Source organism: Camarhynchus parvulus, chromosome 1 (genome assembly GCF_901933205.1).
Source record: "Camarhynchus parvulus chromosome 1, STF_HiC, whole genome shotgun sequence".
Taxonomy (NCBI): Eukaryota; Metazoa; Chordata; class Aves; order Passeriformes; family Thraupidae; genus Camarhynchus; species Camarhynchus parvulus.
In genome coordinates this window covers 48,808,902-48,829,518 of record NC_044571.1, presented here as the reverse complement: position 1 = coordinate 48,829,518, position 20,617 = coordinate 48,808,902, and positions in this window count along the sequence as shown.

Sequence of the window (20,617 nt, the reverse complement as noted above, 5' to 3'; positions counted from 1 at the left end):
AAAATCTTCTTGTTCATTTTATGGAACTTATTTCTTTCTAAAAAAATATTTTGGACCAAAAGCAGATTATTATATTTCTGAAAAAAAAAGTTGGCAGAAATTATTTCTATTAATTATCAGAACCTGTGTACTCAGTAAATCACCATCCTCAATTTTAAGTGGATTTTGAAAGAAACAGCAAGATTTTGCAAGTTATCTTTTCACAGCCCAAGGGGAAAGCTCCCTCCCTTCCTTTCACACCAGCTATTCTTGACCACTAAATTGTCTTCCTGCTTCCTCCCTCTTAGATTTCATGTTTAAAGCTGCAGAAAGTTAAGATAAACAGGAGTTGTCACACTAACATATGACTCAGTAATACTGCACAGCTTTGTTGTTTGTTTTGTTTTTGTTTGGGTTTTTTGGATTTTTTTTTACTAGAACTAGGACTGCTAGTGCTGCAGGGTAATAGTATTTTTTTAAAAATATGAGCAGCTGTCTGTGGATGCTTTAATTAGAATGGATTTCCTCATAAGACATCTTTATAGTCTCCCTCTTAAGGTAGATGACTGTCATAATTCTCAGTCTGACAAGCTACACATGAATCTCAAGTTTCACTACCTTCCTTATAGCTTGCATTTATGTGGTCTTTCAGATGATCCAAAAGCTGTTACATATGTATGTATGCCACCACAGAAGAGTGAACAGTCTGCTGCTGGCAAAGTATAAAAGAAAAAAGGCCTCGTTTTATGATCTGTGTCCCAGAATCTCAAATGTCTTCTCAGAATAAACAGGAACTTTTAAAGTTTTGTGCACGACACACCCCCCAGAGCACTGGTAAACTGCACTGCATCTTTTTTGCCCAGAGGACAGGAGGGAGAGTAAGAATTCTCAAGTTTGAAAGCTCTTATTCTGAGATAATAGGATACTTTACCACCTAACATGTAAAATATGTATATCCTTCCCCTCTGAATAGGTAAATTTCTGTTGTAGGGAGAATAAAAACTGTAGGGTTTGTAGGGTTGTGATATTCCCCTTACCTCAGTGATTTTGCAGATGGTGAAATTTGCCTCAATGTATGTCTGCAGATCTTTCATACTTGGTGAAGTAAATCACATTTCCTTTAGGACAGGGAGTATCTTGTCAAACATCTGAGCAGAATGAACTGTATTGACCCACAATTATGGATACCCAAATGATACCCAAGTGGCTCTAATGAAACACAGTCCTGAGCAGTAACAACCAAAGTATACATGGATTTTAAGGCACCTAAGGAATGATTCTCAATACTGAGTGCCACTAAGGCACACTCAAAAACCAGAAACACTCTGGTGTGTGGTTCCTTAACTCCAGCTTAAGAAGTACTCTTATAAAAAAAAAGAAAAAGGGACTTGCTTTGGTTTTTAATTTTTGTTTAATCTTTAATAAAGCTTGTCTGCCCTCCTGCTTACTCACTATTTTGGAGGTTTTTTCTTTACTATATTAAAGGGAGCTCATTTTTAAAATTTCAAGTGTATCTTTCCCATTTTTTGGCTATCAAGAAGAATGTTTCATTTACTCTAGAATTGTTTATATACAAGTTCTCTTGCATCCTTACATTTTTGCTTTACTGCAGAACAGTATACTAGTGCATTCAGTTCCCTCTCTTCCATTTCTTTAAGAAAGCATTTTGCTTAGAAAATTACTTACAGATTTCTCTTTTCTTCTTAATCCTGATTTTCTTCCCAATCCTGCTTTTCTTCCCTCTTGTCTTGTGCAAGTGACTTAGATTTGGAGCAGCTGAGCGCTGCTCTTCCAGGCCTGGAGAGAAGTTGCAGCACAGTGCAGGAAGAAGGACTGCAGGTGCCTGTGTCATGTCTGTGTTCCTCTTTTCCCAAATTCTGTCAACATTTCTATGCCCATGCAGTGGGGCTCTTCCACTGTCTCTCTTTCCATGGCATCTCCTGAACATTAAATAATTGTATCCCTGTGTTCATGCTGCTTCTGCTGATGTCCCTTCCTGACAAGCATTTCTCTGTACTGTCTACTGGATTTCAGGTTGAGAAAATCTATATTCAGGTGCAATCCTGAATTCAGGTATGGATGGGTGTGTTGCTTGTTGATCGAGAAAGACAACACTGTCAGCTAGAAAAAGTTTTTAAAATTATAAAGTCATTATTTGCATTGGCTTACTAAGGGTTTTATTTGGTCTCATTTGCCCTTGAAAATCTCTGAAACAATGGGAAATTGTTGTGGAAATGTTTTTGACTTTTGTGCCTCAGGTCTAATCTGAATGTATTTAGCCCACAAAATCAAAGGAGCTGCTCTGATTTCAATGGATTGCTTGTGTGCCTAATTTTGGAGCAATGGTCTAGCCACAGCAATGTCCTTTTTTATTCTACTGGGCTGTGGCATTGGAAAGCTCTGTCTTGGTGGGGTTGCACTGAAAAGGCCACCTGGGAAACTCAGATAGGGCAAAACACAGCTGCTCAGTTTGCTGGGCAAGGATCCTCTAAAGGAAGATCTAACACAGTGCTGACACATCTCATTTCTTTCAAGTTTGGTTGGAAGTGAAGAAGAAAGTTCTTTACAATAAAGTGCCCATTGATGTCTGGGATGCCTTTTGTATGGCCTGCTGCCTGTTCACAGTGGGCACTGTTCAAAATGCTTGAACTGCTGTACCTGTTCTGGACAGAGGCATTGGACAAGGGAACTCACTGAGGGATCTGTGTCTTGTGGTGGCAATAGAAACATTATCAGGAGTTATAGGTCTCCTACAACATAATGATGATGATTTTGGTTTAACACAAGCAATGTGTTCAGCATTATCAATGATTTCTATATACATTACTGTTGGATGTGAATAGCCTAGAGTGCACGAGAAGCACAGGAAGAGAGGAAATTCATTGGCGGAGATAACTCAGTGCTTATTATCATTACTTCCATGTCTTCTAAGGTTTCTTGGGTACTATTTGTTTTCATTAGTTTTAAGGGTTTTGCATGAAACAGTAGCTAAATTATACAAAAGAAACTCCAAAGCGAACAAAGGCAATTGGCCAATTTTAAAACACAAAGTGCAGGAAGGAATACCCTTCCAGCTTTTAGAAGTTAGCTTGTCTGTACATGACTGCTAATATAGTGAGCAAACCGCAGCAGCACTGAAAAAACTAGACTCCAAATACAGTGAAGGTTTTCATCAGTATGTATTAACCTGTCCAGATCTTCAGACCAGGTGTGAATTGCTTCCTCTGTGTTTTGACCTAAATCTGTCAATATGAAATGCAGACCCACGTTAGCAGTTGCCAGCAGTAACATCTGAATGGCACAACGGCACAATCTCTCCAGTCAGTATGAGACAGTCTCCAGCAGCTGATCTGGCTGCATGAAAATGAAATTTGCTACTTCGAATACAAAAGGGGCCTTTCTCTTTTGTTTGATTTGTGTGTTTGCCCACTGTATATGCCTGCTTTTTCGTTGCTTTCATGTATTCACAGTTCAGCACCAGTAAACGCATAAAACAGTACAAACAAGTAATAAAACAAGAAAGGCGGTTTTGTTATTTGATTTATTAATCTAAGTGGAGATAAAAACTACCAAATGGGGTAACTGATAGAGAATAACCACACTGTACACACCATTTGCTCCTGCTGGGCCCACTGCCTTGCCCCCTCCTTCAGTGCCATTGCAGGTGTATCGATGTTGCTCTGTCATCTGTTCTTCTTTGTTTCTGAAATATAAAAAACATATAGCAAAAAATATAATTTCTGAAGGGATGTATTTAAACGAAATTGAGTCATCCCAAAGTTAGGTATCTCCTTCAAGCTGTCCCATACAGGATTTCCCCATATTCAACAAAGAAAGATAAGATTCTCTTTGGAGCAATTTTTCTTTCACCAAGACATTTATTCAGGTTGGCTTCTCCATGAAAGTGTCAGAGTCTCTTCATTAAAGCTGAGAGGGCCAGAGAGGATCTAAGAACTAAATCATACTCTGTGATAAGAGGAACCCTGTCCCCAATCTAACACATCCCTGTCATGTCCTAGAGCCTCTGAGATGCAAAGAGTGTTACCCATGCTTTCAAGATTCCTGCCAGTGGAAGATTAGGATTGATACTAAATGAATTAAAAGGCTCTTTCATTGACAAAAGTAAGGTTCATTTCTTCCAAACACTGCTTATCTTCTCAGTGACGTCTTGTGAGGGTGTGTTTGCACATTTCAAATAAGTGATTTGTTGTCATGTGATATGTGCCCATGGGAAACTTCAGAAAGACTTAAATGGTGCTGGAAATGAACCTTCTCTTTCTTCTTTGTGCAGGTACTCACATACAATGTTTGTACCACTTGTATAGTAAACAAGTTTGGTTTTTTTTTTTTTGTCTGAAGCATTCTGATTGCTAAGTTACTCTAGACATTAAAGCAAATATGATGAACAGTAAATGCTCAAGTAACCCCTGGAGTTTGTGCAGAGATAAGGTGCTGATGGGCAACAGGGGAGGCACCCATCACACTAATTATGTAGGAATAAGACATTTCTCCTCAGTTTTTTTTATCTCATCACTTTCTTACTTTATTATGTTTCTTATCCTTAAATGGCAATTTGTCATCACTTACAGCTGTTCTTATCCCCTACACAAGTATGCTTCTCTGTGGTTTCTACTCACAAATTGTTTACTTCTGATTCCTGGAGTTATAGGAACCACTTGTTTCCCTGGTAGTTAGAGTCATTCACATTTAGTGCATTCCTAAACAGATGTAAATGTTTAATAAATCATTTCATGCTGATGTGTTGTGGCTTTGCAAAGTAGCAGCTATATGCAAGAAGCAGTACGCTTACCAGATAACAGAGAAGAAAATCAGGTTTCTTGTCTTTTTTCTTTATTACCAGAAAAAAAAAATTCTAGAAACTGAGTTTTCTTTTTACTTGACTCCAGTACAAAAAAGCTACCACCTATTTCAGAATTTTGTTGGGCGAGAGTCACAGCAATGAAGAGGTGTAAATTTTGTATTTAGTATTAGTGATATTAGTATTAGTGATATTAGTAATATACTAGGAAATTACACAATTTAATATTCTGGTTTTTACTGAGGGAGTTTTTTTCAAGGATTTTAAGATGTTACCTTAAAATTCAAGGCTTGACAGTAATCAAGCTAGGTCCCTCAGCCTGATGGCTGTACATTAATATTTTTGTACTGTATTATATGCAAAATAAGTAGAGGGACATCCACAAGAGACTCCTGGCTTCAACTTCACAATTTTATATTAGAAGTATAATTTCTATCTTTTTTTCTTGGAGGGGTTCTCATGAAAGTCAGGGATCTAACTACAGTATCTTAATTATTAATTTCATTTCCTCTTTAGTCAATAGAGGGAAATACTAAGCAGGAAGGTAATTCAGTCTTTCTGAAATGCTTTCTTCTCTCCATTGACTGCAGCATCAGATATTTAGAGTTAAATGATGACTTCTGACAAAGTGCTGTATCTAATGCAGACAAAGGATGTCCAGATGAGGGAATGGAGAGTGTAGCAGTTATCACACACTTTGAAAACTCAGAGAATTCAATGCAACCAATAGCAGGTAGGATTTGAGAGAGAGAGAGAGAGCTTGCAGAAATACTCTGCATTATCCATAATGTTGCTGCAGAGGAAAAAGCCAAAGACTCTGAGGATCACACAGAATAATTTTTAGGAAGCAGAGAAGTAAAATCAAAACAAATTCTCTGTCCAAAAATAGTTCCAAGGTGGGAGAATGGCCCTTGAAATTTGACTGGGAGTAATTATGAACAGTAAATTTTTCAGTATGGTAGGAAAGAATGAGGACTGTCATTTTTAGAGCAAAGACAGTGCTGAAATTTTAGCTCTTCTCTAGGAGAGTGGTTATAGAAAATGGAAACGCTTGGCACTTAGGTAAAGGAAATTAAAAAAATCTTAGCCTGGAAAATGTCAAGATGCAAAAGAAAGGTCTAATACCATCTTTCCTGGAGATTAAAACAACATGTTAATTATCCACTGGAAGAGGGATTTTTGCTCTGATTTTTTTAATAAAACTGTGATCTTTATTGTGTAACCCCCAATTTTCCCATCCATTTAGTTTGGTTTTCACAGTGTTTTTCCATGAAGGTGAAGACGCTTTGAGCTTCTTTCAGTTTATACCAACATACACGATTTCCCCATCCTTGTTTACCTTTCCTTTCTGATATAACGCACCACAAAATCCATCTTAGTAAGAACAACTCCTTTACATGAAATTTCTTATGACACATCTTGCTGTTTGTTGGTGTGGAGTTTTTGGGTGTGTTCTAACATTAATTCCCCAGAAAATTAATTTCCTTCTGAAACACATAATCTTTATTGATGGACTTGAGCTTTGGAAGCTGCAGGTTCCATCTTGCCCTGGCCCAAGACCAGGTTCTTTGGGGTGAGATTATACTTGGAGAGTACCTGCACCTGTCATGCTGTAAGGCTGAGGAAAAGATGAAGGGTAAACAGCAGTACAGGAGCTTTCGTGAGTTGGTAATCAATCACTACTGACACATGGAAGCACTGAAATGTAGCTGGAAACTGTAAGCTTGGTATTAAAAGGAGTTTTCTCTCTCCAAGATGAGCCTCAGATAGGAAATGACTTTGTTACTTTCCTTGTTTTCTCTTCAAGATGATACATTCAATGCATTTTTAAGATAGTTTATCTGTCTCTGGATATGCACAAAGACTGGACTGAACTTTACATACTGAATTTCTCTTCAGGATTTTTCAAACGGTGACTTAACAGCTACTGTTAAGTCACCATCACATCACACTCAACGTCATTTGCTGTGGGATTCTTCTGCTCAGCTTTGATACCTGAGCCACCTGATATTCTTTCTTTTTACTTATTAGAGAGAAGCAGGCATTTGTTCATGACATCTAGAAACTGAAATGTGGGAACGAATTCAATTTTCTGAACATACTTGCCTGCTCCATAAGGTCTCTTGAGCCATGCACATGAGACTGGGAGATACAGTACCAGAATTTGTGGGAGGCCTGTGCTTTTCCCTTACAGAAGGCAGGAGGCCCAGTGTGATTGCCTGTTCTAGTTAAGCTTTTGAATCAAGTCCTGTAATCTCAAGTTTTCACCACTTAAACCATTTAGGAGTGGGATTTAGTACCAGACTGTAGATGCTTGAATGTAATGCTTGCAAATGAATTCATGTCTAAGCTCCCCTTATAATCAAAGCACATTTAATTACTACTCTCAGTGTCATCTGGAGAGCTAGACATTAGACAGAATTTAACAGAAATTTTTCAGAAAAATAGATTGCTGATTGTAATGGGTTTTGATCTGACTTGTAGAAGCCAATTTTTTCTACTTGTAGGCATAAGGTGGCATTTTAGTTGAGAGCAGTGGAATTATTTATTAAGAGAACTTTTCCAATTGGTGTACAGTTGCCTTGTGTTAAAGTAATTGATTCAGCACCAGTTAGATAAATGAGACTATGTTAAAACTAAGTAACAGTGACTTGGGGTTTATTTAGCTCATAAACCCTTTTTTTCATGCTCATTTCATTCTCATTTGTTTGAATTTTATATGGTAGGTTTTAATGAGTACACGTTTATACATTTTAGGATGTTTATATTGTTATGCAGTACCATACATCAATTTGTTTTTACAGCTAGTCATATGGTATTCTGTGACATGACAGAATGTCACATACAACAGGCATTACCTTTCTACAACATTTTAGCCCATATGACATATGTGCTAAATGAAACATATGACACCTCATATGTGCTAAAATGTTGTAGAAAGGTAATGCCTGAAGGAGTGATAAAAATATTATTAAAAATCATCTCTGGATTGTGTTTGTAAGAGATTTTGCATGAGCAAAATTATTTTTCTGTCACAGAGGGCAGTTAATAACATCTGTAAGAAGTATTACATCTGTAAGCACGGTAGAGTGATTTGGGTTTTATTTTTAAATGGCTATGTTCCCATGTCCAAAAGAAAATACAACTGAATACAAACTGACAGCTGACCATTCATGTAACATAATGCCTCTAGCAGCTCTGGTCCAGGAATATGCTTTGTCACAGGCTGGAAGTCCTTTGCATGTTCTATGTTACTGGAACATTTTTAAAATCTGCCTTAAAGCTAAAGACATGAGTATAGCACAGGCTTTGAGGTGACAGCTCAGTCCCTTCCTTGCCTTGGCAGAAGAGACAGCAACTCTTTAAGAGGGGTGACTCTTGAAGAGACATTTTCTGGATAAACAAGCCATCCATCTGAAAGGGGATCTGGAAAGACAAATGCAGTGTGATGGTTCCAAACCACCTCTGGGCAGGGTGGCTGACATCTTGAGATCCCTTATCACTAGGCTCTTCCAAAGAGCTGTCAGCACCATCCCTGCTAACAGCTAGGCTCAGGAACTCTTGTGTTTGCGTCAGCTTCTGGGAAGTACTTGCAGAAGATTCCCTGTGGCTTTATTGTATGTCTGTGAATGGTGCAACACACTGCATGCAGAGGAGTAAATTGGTGCAAGGCTGGTGTGACAGCCACATAATAGCACGGCCACACCACATAATAGCTTGAAATAACCAAAGCTTTCTGAGGAGCAATCCTCAAAGTGTTAGCAGAGATACCTCCTCCATTCTGTCCTGGTTGAGAGACCTCTTGCTGCTGAAAAGAAGAGAGGTGAGGAAGAAGTTCAAGGACTACATCCAACATGGTCTACATAGTTTAATTCCTAGTTCATTCCCTGTCTCTCTTTTGCACTGTTTCAACCCGATATCTCCAAGTTTCTAGGAGGTTAGTCGTAGAAACCAGGAGGTTTGAGGCGAGCATGCTGGCACCAGCCAAAGTGGGATGCTTTGGTGAGCAGTTTGTGGTCAACAGGCAAACCAGGTAACCTCAGGGTTTGTGATTGTGGATATACCCTTTTTGATCAGTGACACAATTTCCAAGATGAACTCCTTAAAGGTAAGATTTCAAACACCATAGTTTATTTTCCAAGCTAATACTTAACAACAGCAGTCTTTTTCTCAGGCCTCGTTGGCAGCAAAACAAGGCTGCTAGACGTTTCTTTTCTAAAAGAGATTTGAATATTCACCTGGAAACCTGGGAAAATAAACATTTTTTTTTGGAAAATAATTCTCCAGATATTTGTGACGAACCAAACAAATTAATAAATTAAACAATGCTAAAGAGTGCAGAAAGGAGGGAAGGAGGAAGGGGAGGAGGGGAAGCAGGGAATCAGAAACAATGTATGTCTTCTACCCTTCTAGTTTGAGTTCAAGAACTTCAGAGCTCTGATTACTTGATACTAACTTTTGGTTGTGTCTCAGTCACTGTAAAACCATCCAGGTGTCAAGGCCAAATATCTCCCAGTTTAGGATGAAGTATTAGAGGGCCTTTTACTGGAGTTGCAGTTACATAATACTTCTGTGTTTAGTATGAATTTTTAGATGGATATACAAAAAGGAATGAACATGAAACATACGTAAGGATATCTTTTTTTTCATTCCTCCAGCTTCCCTACTTTCCCCTCTGCGCCAGCAAAGAGGCATAATCTAAGAGATCTTCCATGCATGCAGAGCATGAAATTCTTTGCTCAATATCCTGACCAAAATACTTCACATATTAATCCTTAATCAGCACATATGGGGCTTGCTTCCAAACATTTGCAATGAACATACTACATAAACTGGTTATCATGTGCTAAGGTATTTTTGACTTGTCTCTGAGATGACAGGTCTCTCTGGAAATATCATAACTGTTGCTAATTGGAAATTGTAAGTTGTTTATTTAGGTAGCATTAAGAACCTGGGGTTTAGATGTCTTATCTGCTGTAACTTCTGCCCAAGCATGACTAGAAAAGAAAAAAAAAAAAAGCACTGGATGATTCTTGCATCCTCTCCTGAAACTGGAGGCAGCAGCACCTGTCTACTGATGTCGCTCTCATAAGCACGTGGAACAGTAGTATTGTAGTCCATCTCTGTCTAGCCACAGTGTAAGTAGGAAAAGGTGGGAAATTGGGGAAATTTGGTAAATCATCATATGAATAGAGTGCATGGCAGAGGCACTTTTCTTGGACTTTTTGCTCCTCCATCTCCTTAGTGTTCTGCTCACTAATTTCCATCATGTGCATATACAGTGCTTTGAGTCAGGTGATTGATCATATTGCATACAGCTGTATTTATACTTCCACAAAACTCTGACATCGACTTCTATCTTCAGTAAAAGTGTTAGAATTCTCCCTGTCTACTAAAACAAATACCTACAGGCGACACCCTGTATTTAGTTGTCATATCCTGTAATTTATTTGTAGTAAATTTTCCAAAGGCACTTGGATTATGACCAAGGGCATACTAGCAATAACTTGTCTATACCCAAACTTACAAAATATAGCTTCTTAGTAAACTTAGTCTAGAAAAAAAAAGTGCATTTATTTTCTCGGCCAATCTAAACAAATCTAAGCCCATGTTGCTCCAAGGGAACAATATTTCCTGTGCCACCAATAGGGGCTCTTTTGCTTGACTTGGCTTATTCTTCTGGCATATGCAACACATCTTGAAAGTTTGCTCAATATCTCTGTTCAGCTGAGCCAATATAAAGCATTTCTGGTTCTCAGTTTTTTTCAATCCTTAAATAACCTGTATTTTTATAAAAGCAGGAGTGCAAAAATGTTCCTTTTTCTGTCCAAAATTCCATCTGAGTCTGAAATTCCCTCTTACAGTATTGGTGAGACCACCCTCTGCATGTGTTATTTTTTAAAAACCATATCCTCAGCTAGTACTCAGCCTTGCTGTGTACTCTGCAAAGGCAATTGATGCTTAAGGATTTCTGTAAACCTGTATAACTTTCCAAACTGAGAAGTATGGACTAGGAATCACTAAGGCTATGTCTAGATGATCAGGCTTAGAAGTGCATCTACGACTGGGGTGATGGAGAGGCACAGCTTTCCTGGCTTACAGTGAAAGCTAGGAATGAAGACTGGGCAGAAGTTACTCTGCTTAAACAGACCATCGTGTGGACATCTGAGTCTACATCACTGATGGTAAATTGGACACAGCTTAAATGTTTCCTTTCTTCGCCATACAGGTTTCAAAATCTACAAAAGAAGCAGCAGACCTGAGCCAGCCAAACAGTAAAGATGACAGAGTCAATGCACAAACTCTGGAAGCTGAAAGCTGTGATGATTTTAAAAGCTTATTTCTGCTGTCTTAATTCCATATAGCCTGTTGTCCATACAGATCTGCCATTTGCTCTCACAGATTTACTTCTATCTTTTTTTTCCCACCTATCCAATTCCTCTCAAAACTCCATTGAAGAGATTCAAGCAACAAATAAAGCAAATAATAGCAATGCTAACAGAGATAATATTTGCTACTACCACATTGCTTGCTGTGCTTGTATGTTCATCCTTTCCTCTGCCCTTTGTCTGTCCTGTGTATGCTGTTTCTATATTTCTGTGGTCCTGATTGTATATTTATATGCGTGGTAAATTACATGTTTCTTAGTGGTTCTTAAGGCACAGTATGAGCTTCTATTAGGTCTGCACAGGATATGCACAAATATATGCATTTCAAAATCAAACTTTGAGGGAGAGAATGCAGAGTCAGAGATTGTGATGACAAAGGGAAGCAGAATTTTTCTCTGTGTTGGATGAGACAATATTGGTTTTTTGATATGTATTCTTGTGTTTAGGTACATATTGTTAAACTATTTAGTCTTGAAAGACAGACCACAGAAGAGGGTTTCTTGTTTAAGTCTACAGATAATGGCATTCTCCCTTGAAATTGAGTCCAAGATATAGACTGTCATTTAAAAATTGTGGTCTCATGCTACATATATTATTTGTCTTAATGTATCTTGTATAGTGAATGATTTACTGCAAAGAAAAATGCTGTACATAAAAAGTAATTTGAAAATTACTCCGTGCTATTTATTATATGTATTCTATTTTTCACATATGCAGTGAAGGCAGAGAGAAAGGTGGTATGTTCAGTCTCTGAAGAACTTTTATATTGTAGTATCACAATCACTAGCAATGATTTCATTTTGACTGCACATTGGTCTTCTAAGTTAGGTGATTATTTTTTCTCCTACACATGACTATAATGATATTCTAACATAGATGTATGTTAGAATCACTGAATCAAAGAGTAATTTAAGCTGCAAGAGACCTCTTGATTTTCTTTGATATAACACTCTGCTTGAAGCAGTGTCACCTTAGATCAGGCTGCTCAAGATCTTGTCGACCTGGGTTTTAAATATCTCCAGTTCTCTGTATGACAGAGACAGGCACTCAGCCTCTTATTTGGACCTCTTAAGTAATTTGTCCATTGGTGTGGCTCCTGATTTCTTATTGACAGGGTTATGACTGGGAAGAATATTTCAGGTTTGTTCACACCCCCTTTGCTGGAGGAAAGATGTCTAGCAGAGGATGAGCAGACCATGGCAAGATGGACCCCTCTTGTCTCCAATGCCCTCAGACAAGGCTGTTTTGATGGTAACACAACCCTTTAACTCACTTTGTCAGGAGGGCAGCCACAGACTTTGTTGTTGAGGAACAGTTCTTGATGAGAGGGATGGCAGCATCTACTGGCAGCATTATATTTTAGACTTGGGATGCTCAAAGTACCTCCAAAACTTGAAGTTAGGAATGGGAACATAGAAAGTTCTTAGGGGGGAGTTCATTTGTGCCCTGCAGCAGCAACATGGCACCATCAGAACCTTTCTCTCATGGACTGGAAATGGCTCTGGGGAGCTGTCCACCCCACAATGGTTTAGAGAAAGTTAACTTAGCCAACTCAGAGGGAAGGTAAGGTAAGACCCTTCTCCTGTCCTCCCTGTTTTGGGCTCTTGGCCTTTCTGAAGCAATAAGTGCACCTTCCCACTGTGCATATACAACACTAAAGGGACACTTTCCTGCAGCTCTCCCTGTACTAAGAGCTAAAACTGTGTGAATCAGTAGAGGCATCACTTCCTGATCCCACAGAGCAGTGATGATCAGTGAGGAGATTCATTAATGTCCTGACTGTGTTCTTGTCCAGTTAATCCCATGATTACCACCATCTGTAGGATGTTGCACAGCCTTGGGTAGTCTGGAGATGCTGGGACACAGACCTGTCTCTTGGAATCTAGCACCTCTGTATAGGGTGTGGCCTGAGCACATGGTTTCATAGGTGTGTTCCATAGCTAATTCTCCATCCAAGATGTTGTGCATATTTTGGAAACACTGAAACTTCCCTCAAATTCCAGCTTATTTTTTTGGCCTTAGATGATGTTTTCTGAATTTGAAGTGGTGAAACCATGAGTGTTGATCTCCTCTTGGCTCCAGCTGCCACTTCTTTATGTGCTGTTTGGCACCATTTTGTTCAGCAATGGACACAAACAAGACAAGTGCCTCACAATCTAGCACAGGAATGTTTTATAGCATGTTGCCAAGGTTAAGGCATGTTGTTTTGGTCTATAGCATGAGAATCAGGAAGGGCACACAAGGCCATGAAGCCTACAGGCTGAAGAAACCAGATCTGCCAGGATTTATTTTTATGTTTTATATAGGAACAAAACCCTGGCATTTACTGTTTTCCAGTTCATGCTTGCATTTTTTTTTCACAAGTAAACTCTTTAGGCTTCAGCCCTTCCAACACAACCCCACAAGGAATACTGGATGGTAAACAGCGTGCATGTGGCCAGGAAGATCAATAGACTGAGACTGGAACGTGAAACATGGGATACAGCAACATGACAGTAAAGATTTGTGCGAGACTTTGTTCCCCATTGCTACAAAAATAGGACACTATTAGGAATTAATCAGTGGCCAGGACCCTCTATATACAGCGCTCTTCCAAAAGGACAGAAAACACAAGTCCTGTCCCAAAATTATCTGAGAAAAAAAGTGAGATAGGGTTATGAAAAGACATGAAAATAAGGTGGAGCTGTGATACAATATTATCCAGCATAATATGCAAGCTATCTCCCTGATTATGTAAGAGACTACAGAAAATTTCCTAGTACTGGATTCAGTCTATGTACTACAGAGAATATCCTTTTTTCAGGCAGTCGTGAAGTGGAAGAAGACAAGTAAGCATTTCAACCTACTATCAGTACAGAAGCACTGACCAGTAAATCAAAAATTTTGAGAGTTTTGTCTGCAGGAACATGATCTGCTATGGCAGAAAAAGCATGATTCAAATGAAAAAGTAATAGTAACAACACATGCCAGTGATAAATACAAGACAGAGAGAATATAGAAAAGCTGACTGTGAAGAATCAAGAAAATAAATATTTGTATTCATGCCATAAAAAATTTAAAGGGTCTTGGAGAAGACAGAAGAAAAGTTACCTGATTTCAAGTGGTTAACTTCAACATTTAATGAGCATTAGTCTAGGAAATCCTACCTCCCTTTACAAAAGCCATTAGCAGAGTGAATTTCTGTCAAAATCCAGCATCTAATACCAAAAAGTGTTAACTGCTTCAACCAACAAATAAAAAAAAAAAAATCAACCTACAAAGACATTTTCCAACTACTGTTTTTTGGAATGACTCCCAAATATATTAATGGCATGAGTTCTTTCAACTTGAGTCTTTTGGAAGGACTCCCAATAAAGTTAATGACACAAAGTTCTTTCAACTAGTGTCTTTTGGGATGTGTCCCCATAATATTATTGTAATTCCCTCAACTCATTCACCTTTGTAACGTCATAGTAATTACACATTCATTTTCCTATATATTGAACTAACTACCTTTCTTTGTAATAAAGTAAAACTTTATGTAATTAAACAGCATTTTGATTTAAACTATATTCAATACGAATATATGCAGTGTTTACAGCCAAACATAGAGAACTGAATTAGTAAAACAAAAATTTCATTAAACTGAAAAAATTGAAATTTTCAGACACAGTATATGCTTTAATCAGCAACTCTATTATAGGAATCCAGGTATGCAGAATATGATGCAAAGACTTCTTTCATAATTTACCCGGTTGAGTTGTCAAGCTAATTCACATAACAAAATAGTCTGGCTTTTTTGTGTGGCTACATGGAAAAGCGTCATAAAAGACAATATACCTTTTAACCATTTTAAAGTGCCTATCTCTGAAATGCCTAAGTTGTTATGAGGTGAACTTATTCTTTGATGTTGATGAAGTTGAATCTTTTGGACTCATCCAGACTGAGTAAATTGTGATTTACTGTGGACAATTGTAACTTGCCTCTTTATACTCCCTGTCTAAATTACACCTACTGAGAACAGACTGCTCATCTCTCTGGATCACACTTGGGACTTCAATGAAACACTAACAACTGACCCAGGTTTTTCCTAAACACTTACTTGCTCTAATTGCTCTGCCCTGGTATGGGGTCCTCCACAGACCACTGACCCTTGATGGGCATGTGCACCCTGGCACATTTTTATCCATGGGCTCCAGTCCTCTGGCAAGTAGAGCCTCCTTCAAGTGCATCTCCCCCTGTGCCTTTCAAAATGTCCCCTTCTTTGTCCCTCCTCCTGTATCTTCATGTGTCCCCTCCTGTGTCTCCTCTTGGGTCTCCTCACATGCACTTTGGGTATCTGGCAGCTCCTTTCCTTTCCTTTCCTTTCCTTTCCTTTCCTTTCCTTTCCTTTCCTTTCCTTTCCTTTCCTTTCCTTTCCTTTCCTTTCCTTTCCTTTCCTTTCCTTTCCTTTCCTTTCCTTTCCTTTTCCTTTCCTTTCCCTTTTCCCTTTCCCTTTCCCTTTCCCTTTCCCTTTCCCTTTCCCTTTCCCTTTCCCTTTCCCTTTCCCTTTCCCTTTCCCTTTCCCTTTCCCTTTCCTTTAATATGTCTGAGCAGAGGCACTGTGTGTTCCTCTGATCAGCTGAGGTTTCGGCACAGCTTGGATTGATTGTTGAGCTGGCTGTGATGGAACAGGACAGTTCATGGCCTTCTCCCATTCAAGTCACTCCTGTAGCCTTCTGCCACCCAGACCTTGCCAGTTATGCCCACTACACCTCCCCAGGATGGAATTTGGCCTAGTTCTGCTCACACAGGCTCATACATACATTCATATGCACCCATGTGCTCTTGGCAAAGCAATTCCTGCTCACACAGATCTCTGATATACCCTCAGAGGTCACTGAGGTCACCCAAAATGCTCTGCCTTGGTCCTGCTGGCCATTCTATTTCTGAGACAGGCCAGGATGCCATGGATGCCATGGGCCTTCTTGGCCCCTTGGGCACATTGCCAGCTGATGATCAGCTACTGTCAACTGGCATCCCCAAGTCCTTTCCTGCCAGACATCTTTCCAGACACTCTGCCCTGAGCCTGTAGCTCTGCAAGGGATTGTTGTGACCCCAATGAAAGTCCTAGTACTTGGCCTTTTTGAACCCCATACAAGTGGCCTTGGCCCCTCAATCCAGCCTGTTCAGATTCCTCTGCAGAGCCTTCCTACTTTCCACCAGATGAGCAATCCCACCCAGCTTGGTGTCATTTGTGAACCTACTGAAAGTGCTCTCAATCCCCTCATTCAGATCACTGATAAACATATTAAACAGGCCCTAGAACTGAACCCTGGAGTTCACCCTTTTGTGACCGACTACCAGGTGATTTAACATCATTTGCCGCAATCATCTGAGCTCATCCAGCAAGCCAGAATATCCATCCAATAAAGGATGAAGATTCTCCTCTTTTGCTCACCTATTTATAGAAATCTTTTAAATTGTCTTTTATGGCAGTGACAGCATTAAGTTCTAGTTAGGCTAAAAAAAATTAAAATCTTTTGCCTGCATAACCTCATAGCATCCTTATCTGGACTTAGTTGTTTTTACAAGCTGTATGTAATTCAGCCATATGGACTTCCTAATAAGGTATTTTATTAGTAGGAAGGGTTAGATTGTTTAGAAACATGAAAATACATGTAGGACTTTTAACCATGAGGTCACTGGTTTGAACTTGGTCCAGCCTGATAAGAAACCAAAAACATTAATTCTGTATGTTCTCATGCAACTCTTCCAAACAAGTATTTCCTAAACTATAAGAGGGAGGTCATTGCTGTTGTTTTCCCTTCTTTTTCCTGCTTTCCCTTCTGAGTTCAAACTCGAACACTGCCTGGTAAGATGATCTACTTCAGCTTTTTGAAGGAATGCAGCAGCGAATGTTCTTCTGTAGAAAGTATTTCTCATTCTTACATAAATATTGTGCGTGAATAGTACTTTATGATTACCCAGTTGGCTTCACTGAGAGACAAGAGAGACACTTAAGCGGCCTTTCTGCTAGATATTGTTCACTGTGAACACCCTTTTGTCCAGGCCACATGTTCTGGGTTTATTTCACATAAATTCAGGTATCTAGTCAAACCATAAAATTTAAGGAAGGGTTTCTCTAAGCCCTGCCATGTGGAAGAGAGAAAAGCACCAGGTGAGGACGTCTTATTTGCACCACCTTATCTGCAATAGCAACATATTTGTTCAATTTGGTTTAATACATTTTGAGAAGTGGTATAGTTTGCTATTGTGCTTAGGTGCAGAAAGGCACACAGCGTTGCATTAAGATGTTCACACTGAGATTTGAGATGCATTCACCTGGATTCAGGTTGAGTTTTAATGCCAAGATTCAAAAGAAAAAATAAGGATACAACAGACAGCTGACGGCCCTTGCAAATCTCTAATTCAATTAGACTTGCTGTGCAGGGTTCCCTAAGAACTGAAAACTCAGGATCCCACATAATCTCAAAAGTTTCCCAATCTAGAACTGAGGGAACCTGAGCTCCTGGAGGTTGATTTACCATGATCAGGCTGGTTAACACACCTGGGGAGCACTAATTTCACTTGACAACACACAAAGAAGGTGGTGGCACTGCATAAAGACTATTTGAGGGTGAAGATATCTTTGGGATTTGGGTCCTCTGTTACTGGTACTACTTCCAGCTTCTTATGCTTTTGGTGGCTTCCTCCCCCTTCACTGTGCAATCCTGGGTTAAATACCAGTATTGGGATGAACTGCAGCTTTCTTATTAGCTGCATGCATACTGTCTAGGCTATCAGATTTTCTAGGATTCACTGTAGAGTGAATGGCATCACAGAGTTAACTGTCCTTATCTTTTCTACTATTATTCCGGATCCTTCATTTTTGACACCCGTTGACTATGGATGTTGCTTTTCATTTACAGTGGGCCATTTTTTTAATAATACTTAAGGGTGTATTTCATTGTTACTGCCACAGTGATTGTTGTATATTCTCCTTGTTTCTGAAACAAATACTGTACACAAGTCCCATTTCAGAAAAACTGTTGTCCCTGCTTCCACCAGTTAGACCAGTTAGACCTTCTTCCACCAAAACTCACCACTGCTTTGATCAAGGTCTGGCTTAATTATTAACCTGTTTTTCCCAGCTGATACCTGAAATACCAGTACTAGGGGTGACTAGCCACTCAAACTGCTTGTGAGCCCTAATCCAAATAAAATTTGAGCAAGAGACTGTCAGCAATATCTAGGTTTTCAGCTCCATTTTTTTCATGGTCAGCAAGCAGCATAGACACAGTGCTGATGTGAGTTGATGCTGATCTCTCTCAGTCCAACTTGTATCTCCATATTGCTCAGTCTCTCTGAAGCAGCTGAGTGTGTCTGCACTACTGTTTTCCTAAGATTGTGTGAAGGCACTAGCTTTATACTCTGTAAAAATGCCCACAGTGTTCAGCTGGCCTCCTTTTGTCATTTTAGCAGCTGAGTGGAGGGGAAGCAGAATGAAGAAGAGAATACCTCCCTTAGTGTCTGAGCAGCCAAGTGAATGGGGTGTGTGTTACTTGTGACTGCCACCAACAATAGGGTACTGTTGTGTTACCAGAGTCTGTGATATTTTCAGAGATCTGAAAACGACATTTTATTTTGGCATAGCAGCAGAAATTTATCCTTTGAATTGCTTGTACTTTCCCACATCACAAATATTGCAGATACAAAGGGGGAATAATCAGCTTCTTGTGGGATTTGCAACCATTAATACAGAATTCACATAAATTTGCCTGTGAGATTTCCAGCATTGGTGGTGCCCTGTATGCAGCTCTGGGAAAGATGGGGTGGGCTTGAACTGAACATGGGAGAATGGCATCAAAAGCCCTGTCTGTGCAGCAGCCTTTTGTTACTTTATAACCCCGTTAGAGCATTGCTTTAGATGACTGTAGTATGTGTCTGTACCTGTCATGGCTTGATCACAGTGAAGATTTTGACCTGTATTTTAATCCTGATCACAGTACTGAGCAGTTATTGCATTCTACAGCATTACTTCCACGTGCATAAGCATTCAACTTTACATCTGTATAGGCGGCAAACCAAGTTGTTTACCCTGGTTGCTGATTATGCTTGAGATGATCTCATATGTTTAGTGCTTCAAATGCTCTTTTTGTAGTTAAGTCTTCCCCTCCATCCCCAGATGGAAGCATGATGTTGAGTATACAACAGGTAAACCATTGCCAAATTGCATTTTTCAGCTGGAACTGGCTGCCAACACTCATTTTTCAGAACTGTAAGCTGTACCTCTCAGTCACAAAGTAATCTTCACATTAGGGCATGGGGAATGGTTCAGACAAAGAGTCTGTCCAGCACAGTACCCTGCCCTACCAGTGTCCATGTCCATGTCTGGACATGAAAAGAAGGAAAATTTGGGCAAAATTTTGTCAGTTCCTAATACCCCTTCTACGACTAAGGCATCGAAGCCGTACACAATATTTATTCAAGGTGTGAATAAATGATGGATTTAAACAAAGACATAAACATTTTCCTGTTATGTCTGGTTATGCTTTCCTAATGTTTTCTGATATTCTGCTTGGTTTTTGAACACTGACTTGCTGCTTTCACAGTGCTATCTAGCCTAAGCTTTTCCTTTGTGCAGAATCTTTCTGCAGAATACATGAGCTCACATGATACAATTTTTTACATGTGATACCAGGTCTGTTTTTCCAAATGGTTTTCCTCATGACTTCACATTTATCTGCATTGAATTCCAACTGCCATTTTACTGCTCAGTCGCTCAGGACACTTCTCTTTGCTTACACTACTCTGAACGACTCAGTATAACCCACAGGCTCCACCAGGGCACTGTTGGCTCTCTTTGCCAGGCTGTTTAGAAAACATCTTGCTTTACACACACATGACCAAATCTATGCTGGCTCTGAGACTGTTACATTCCTTGAATTGAGGACACATCCAATAGCTGGAAGAACTTTACTTGCAGGGAAGGAGTGTCCTCTAATTACTGTGAACTAAACCAGTAGACCTGCACTGCACTGTTCTTGATATGGAAGATTTAGAGGCTCTAAGAAAAAGATAGGTTAGCTACCTTTTCCTGGATAAGCAGCACATAAGCAATCTTGTCTTTAAGCTTCATCATTCAGATACTCTTAAATATCTTAGGTTGAGACCTCTTGACTGTCAAGAAGTTTTTTAGTAGAGTTTTCAGTATATCAGCATGACGTGTAGCACTGGCTTGACAGTTGTTGTGAACTCCCTTTTCATATTTGTGTGTCTTTACTTTTCATCATCCCTTTATGAAGTTCTGAACCAACAGAAATTTTCACAGAAACCTAAATGACTCATTGGGCCACGATGGAAAAGTCTACAACTTCCTGCCCTGAGCAGCAGTGCTGGAGAGTTGTGTATGATTCATACTGGACGTGGTCCCAAATTCATTGAAAATATTGCGAGAATTCTAAAAGTG